The sequence below is a fragment of the Andrena cerasifolii genome, chromosome 14 (assembly GCF_050908995.1).
Source record: "Andrena cerasifolii isolate SP2316 chromosome 14, iyAndCera1_principal, whole genome shotgun sequence".
Lineage (NCBI taxonomy): Eukaryota > Metazoa > Arthropoda > Insecta > Hymenoptera > Andrenidae > Andrena > Andrena cerasifolii.
In genome coordinates, this window is record NC_135131.1 from 235,648 (window position 1) to 242,019 (window position 6,372).

At 41.1% G+C, this 6,372-nt stretch overlaps 1 protein-coding gene across 1 annotated transcript in view; it reads left to right on the forward strand.

Annotated features, from left to right (window-relative positions):
- Nucleotides 1–6,372, forward strand: part of LOC143376215 (glucose dehydrogenase [FAD, quinone]) — a 349,600-nt gene that overhangs the window by 157,894 nt on the left and 185,334 nt on the right. The gene's annotated exons all lie outside the window — the stretch shown is intronic.

Sequence of the window (6,372 nt, forward strand, 5' to 3'; positions counted from 1 at the left end):
ATTCTAAATAAATTTTATGACGTTTTGAAAATTATCCTAGGATTTGTGACGGAAAAGAATAGTCGAACCTTTGAACCTGCCACTCCTGGCGTAAACCTTTGGGAGGTAGGTATCTGTTTCAACAGGCAATGTTCAACGCGTGCCACCCGTGGCGCGAACAAGACCATACCCGGTGTTTGCTATTCCAGCGGGTTTCCTTCCAGTAATAATCAGTAAATTTGCAAGCGCAATATCTCGAAAACCAGTGGAAATAAGGTGTACACATTTAGGTAATTGAATTTGTCTTGGAACGCACTATCAATTGAACTCTAAAAAAGAATAGTTCCATTTAAAAAACTGAATTTGCCCATCGTATCTTTTAAAACAATAATCGAAAAAAAAAATCGTCTCGACGAATAAATTTGTCCCCTCAAACCATGCAATTTCATATAATTTCGTTTTCTTCCAATACGTTAGGAGATATCCAGCTGTTCAGTCTTTCCGCGCACACCCTGTATATTAAGATAAAGAAGAAGCAATCAAAAGGAGGCTAGTATTCTTAAAAAGGACGATTGATGAAAAAACAAAACGATATCATAGTGCTGCTAAAAGCGTAGCTTGCACCACTGAATATTGGTCTTCATTATCGCAAGAATTGTACATTATTCTTAATGCGGGTATCATTAGTTTTGAATGGTTTACAAACTTGTACAGGGGAAGAAAGACACACAGTCGAAAATCTTGCTGATGAACTGAGAAACACATTAAATGAATTGGGAATAACTCAAAAAGTTATTGTTACAGATAACGCAAAAAAAAATACATTAGAACAGAATATTTATACATATAGCCGAACTTCAATGAAGATTTGATTTAATTGCTTTCGAGTGATAGTAGATAAGGACAACCATTTAACAAAGTACTCAAAAATTGCGGAGCTCGCAGTGAAATATCTAATGATATCAACGCCAGTTCCTTCTGTGTGATGTTCTTCAAATTTAAGAAATGTCTTTGCGTCTAAACAGAAACTCTTATTACCAGTAATGCCTTAATTTTTTGTATCAAAATAGGTAATCGATTAAATAAATCTTGTTAATTTTATAATTGTGTCAATAGTTACAATCTGAAAATTTGTAAAACCATATTTTCAGCATATTATTCTAGTAAATATATTCAAATAAAATAATTCTTTTATTAATTTCACAATCCCTCTGAGTTCTGGGATATCCATAGATATTAAAAATCAGACGAATCAAAATACGGATACGTTAATATACGTTTACAGGGTGAGCCATCAGCTACGCCTGTCAAAGAGATGGCGCCTGGTATCCCGTGGCGAGGACAACACCCCGCAGTGCCTGATCGAATTTTATGGCTTTCGACCATGGAGGGGTCTACTTTTCGGATTACTTTTACATAAGGAACACAAATTGCTTATGCAAAAGTAATCCGACTTGCATGACATTTGGTATGATTTTAATTAGGAGAACGCCAGGAATGCGTTGGTGTCACTTCCATATCCATATGATCAAGAATAAAGAATTTCTTAATACGCTAAAATGAATTGTTCACATTTTCACCCTCGACAGCGGGGCGCCGACCTGGAATCGGTGCGGTCGGCAGAGGATTCATACCTGTTTCAGAAATAAAATAATTCTTTATTTTTTATCGTATCGATATGGAAGTGACACCGATGGATTCCTTATGTTTTTCCAATAAAGATCGTAACAAATTTCATCTAAATCGGACTACTATTAACAAAGTCAACCTGAAATGATATAAATGATTTTTCATGGAATTTCCTTTATTACGGTCTGAATTACGTCGTTCTTGGCGTCAGTTTCATCGGTAAAACATAAGGAATTGATTGGCATCGTTTGGGCAAAGATTTGATGAGAAATACGGAACTCCTAGACGTTTATCTCTTCTTAACGGTATTCCAACCCCTTCGAGGGTCAAAAGCCATAAAATTCGATGAGGCACTGTGGGGTGTTGTCCTCGCCACGGGATACCAGGCGGCATCTCTTTGACGGGGGTAACTGGAGAATCACCCTGTATTTAAATTGCGGCGTAATAATAATATTTTGGAAGGATGTGAAGTCATACAAAGTTCACAAATGTAGCGCAAAAGAACGAAATAGCCAATAAACATTCATTGTCATGTAGCATATAGGTTACATTTTCTGTCACTTTGAAGGGGGGACCACGTAATGATCACGCGCATCCAGCCTGCACATTTTGACTAGTGTAAGGAAGTCGTAACGCTCAATACGAGAATATTGAAAATCACACTGGGCATCGCTCGCCGTCGTCGAAGGCGCGAGGCCCCGTAGGACACGTAAGATGTATATACAATGTAACTTGGATTCTCGATGAATGCCGATGACGTCAGGGGCATCGGCGAGGGTTCGAGGCGCGTAAAAGGAACGAGAGGCATTCGTTTGTACGACTCAGGGTAGTTAGCATCGACGATCCAGAGTATTCTTTACACTAGACCGGGCGGCCGCATGGAAGCGTACGTTCCCCACCCTGCAGTAGTGGTAGTTGGAACCAGAGATGGGCATAAAATTATTTTAAATAAAAAATTGGTTTCCAATAAAAGGCAGAAATTTTATTTGAAACCAATCAAATATAAATAACCCGAAGTTATTTATTATACGAAGCGCCGTAAATAATGTTTTCATTCAACGGGAATTCATCAGAAGCTTCGAATAATGTTCTCCCTTTCATTTATATTTATATCCGAAAGTTATTTAAAGCTGGGCGAGCCTCGAGCGGCTTTGATCGAAGCCGTCGGCTCCTCGAGCTGAGCGACATTGTATCGTTCGTCGGCACCCGTCTAATCTGCAGCGCGAGGTTGCTCGGCGATGTGTCAACGATTATACAAAAACAGAATTTCTTTATTTTTCATCGTATCAATATGAAAGTGACAGCAATGGATTTCTTGCATTCTCCCGATTAAATTGACAAAAAAACATTAAATCGGACTACTTTTAACGAAACGGGCTTTCGATCCTGCAAACTAATTTTATGCGTAATATCCTTAACTGAGACTGTGAGAGCGAACTACGGACTAACCCACATTCTTTTCGAAAATGTGGTAGTAGCAATTACGTATTCCAATTTGGAACCATATTCTTGAGCCCGGTGTGCGCCACTATGGGGTGACTTACGTTAGTATCATCTTTTGAAACGATATGTCACTATTGTGGCTTTGATACGCAGGTGGCGAAAAATCAAGCCAACCCTGTTGTAGCTAAAATTATTGAAATTGAGACGGGTACGAGACCAGTCGACACATTGTTTTCAAACCTCGTTACAGTAATCTGGGGTGCGAGTGGTAAACCGGCCATAAACGCGGAGCGCCCGGCTCGCTTACCTGAGCCGGGAAATTCCGAATAGCTCTTTGCGACGTTAATTTGAAAGCGACCATTCTAGAAATGAGCTCAGTTTGTAGGTAGCACATCAAGGAACTGTTTCTGGTTATGTATAAAAACGGCAGAATTCTAACATCGTATATCAATCAACTACAGCGGTTTTCGGTAACGAACATTTCGAATCGCTTCGTGTGTTATTCAAACGAGGAAGTTCTGGGTTATTATTTCAAAACCGTCGTCTATTTTGCACAGAGACATAGAATATAATTTTACAATATTCAAAGGATGTCTAAGACTTTCCAGAACATCCTAATTCGAATAAAAGTTGAAGCGAATTCGAAACTTTCGGCCGGAATTTGAAGAGAATCTCGAGGTATCGAGATCTCGTCCGAATTTTGCCAACCTGTCTCGAAGCTCTGGTTTCCGAGCCCCCGGTGACCGAGTGCTACGAACCGCCCGATAGCCAACGCCTGGTCACGTCGTCGGTCGCGCCTTCGCAGAGTTCTTAACTCAACTGTCATTGAGATTTTGAGGGAGCAAAATTGTATTCCATATTCATCCAAAATTCTAACATTTATTAATTAAAATGAGGCATAAATCCTTTGGTAACTGTAGTTAACAAAATGCGAGTTCGCAAAAGATTTAGCATTTCATCTTTGACCGTTTTTTTCGTCGATGTTTCCAGCGATGCATCGTTTAATTGAAAATATATGTATTGCTTGTAGCTGATTTAACTACGTTTCATGACGACGTACTACTTTAAACAATCTCGGGTATTGAGACGCAGGTATTGTAAATGGTTTTTAGATCTTCTGGAGGAAGAAGGATTTTCTGTTTCAGATAGGCTATTCTTCACCGACGAAGCATGGTTCCGCTTAGATGGCCACGTGAACAACCAAAACAGCAGGAACTGGTCCACGGCGAATCCAAGGGAAATCCGGGAAAAGCCCCTTCATTCGGCGAAGGTGGGAGTCTGGTGCGCGATATCGCGTAAGCGAATTGTGGGACCACTTTTCTTCGACACCACCATAACTGCAGGAACTTTTGTTGCAGTTTATTTCCATATTGGAACCCGAGGAAAGGGACTGTTGGTAGTAGTAAGGCTAGGCGGGTTCTAGACCAGGTCCTCTGAGGGGAGCGCGGGGGCGGTGGGAAGTGAGGGCGCGCGGGGGAGCGCGGCGAAGAGAAACATTGGCGCGGGGCCTGCGGGGAGTGGAAGAGCGGTTGCGCGCGCACGAGCCGCGGAGTGGGGGAAGCCGTAATCGTGGAGGGGATCAGTCCGGGCCGAACCGCCGCGGAGGCCTCTCCAGACCGTCGGAAATTTTTCAGAGGGAGGCATTGACCCCCGAAAAAATCTCTTTCAGAACTTGGCCCACCCGAAAATTTTTTCAGACCTAATCCAGGGTGGGGACTGTCCTAGAATTTTTTTTTTCCAAACCAATATGCATCAGAAATTGTTTCGGACGATGTAGGGAAAGATCGGCGTTTCTCGACACCGCGTCTTCGCGGGAAAGAGACGGAGAATTACTTTAAACTTAAAATTCTAGGAGGGAAAGGGACACCACTACATAGGGGATAGAATCGCATGCATTCTAAAGCTAACAGTATTTCAAAGCGTTCCGATTTAACGTCGCTGCGTTTCGCGCGATCACGCGTAATTCGACTCCTCTGGAGCAGCCGTGCAGGGTGACGTCACTTGGCAGCGCGAAGAACGAAATAGAATTATGCAGCGTCAGCAGAAATCTTTTTTTCTCAACGCAGAGAAATAATAATTATTGAAACGGCGAATCTTAAAAATTAGGCGGTGAGAGGAGGAACACGGGTGAATGAAATGGAGAAATAATATACGTTTAAGATATAAATTGTTACAAATCATAAAATTAAAAGAATATAATTTAACATTTTTTATTACGAGCATCATATACAGTATGATTGATTGCACATGCTAACAATTCACAATTGATCAATGAATGCTGTTCGAAGTATTCGCTTTCAGAAATTAATTTTACATAATCTGTTGGCACGGTAGCGCTACGTAGAACGTCTACGAAAGTGGGATATTTACTGCTTACAGAGTACATATTTTCAGTTAGCCACGTATACATATGTTCAATGCAATGATTGTACGCGAATAGTTTACACATCGTGGCTTCAGTCATATATATGACAACGCGATTATCGGTGATTTTAATAAGTTTATTATCATGCATACGGGGGAACTCTAGTCGTAAATGATCAATTATAATGTGACTTTGGGGCGATGTTGCGTGCTGCGTAATCGTTGGAGTATGTCCACCTCGTTTTGTAGCAGGAGCTTCCACGTAGACATTGAAAAGCTTAACTCGCTGCCTTTATTGTCGGCTATGGCGATCTCGACGTGGCACAAATCCATACCAATGCGAATTCCTATAGTTAGACGTTTATAAGCTGTTGCAGTTAGTGGATAATCACGTCCAGGATCCGTACGATTGATGGTTTCGATGTTTTCATCATTTTTAGCGATACGGATCCAGAACTGTAAAAAACAAGTACATGAAATTGATACTTCGATCGTTTGCGTTTACAGTGAATGAGTAAATGAAAAGTGTATAGTAACGCGTACATACCTCATATTGGATTGTTGATGATGTTGTTGGAGCTGCTGTTGTTGGCACTTATTTGGAAACCCACCATCGTTGCCGGCTGCGCAGGATGAATCGTTTAAGCTGTGTTTGTACATTTTGATGTGCACTATATTTTTTACGGAGTACCGTCTGTTCCGTCAAAGTCACTGAGGCTACTGAGCGATTGATGGAATAGCGTCCAAGAGCTCGGCTTAAATTGAGGTGCAATTGCCTCCCCCACCACAGCATTTTATTTTAAAGCTACCAATTTTTCCATAATGTTTTCCAATCTTAACATCGCAGCATATCGCGCGATTGTATGTAATTTGAGCCCCACCTTCAAGGATAAAAGTCTCGACACGTGTTGAATGTAATATAATATCTGTGAAAGCGCCGAATCTTAGACTTATGCG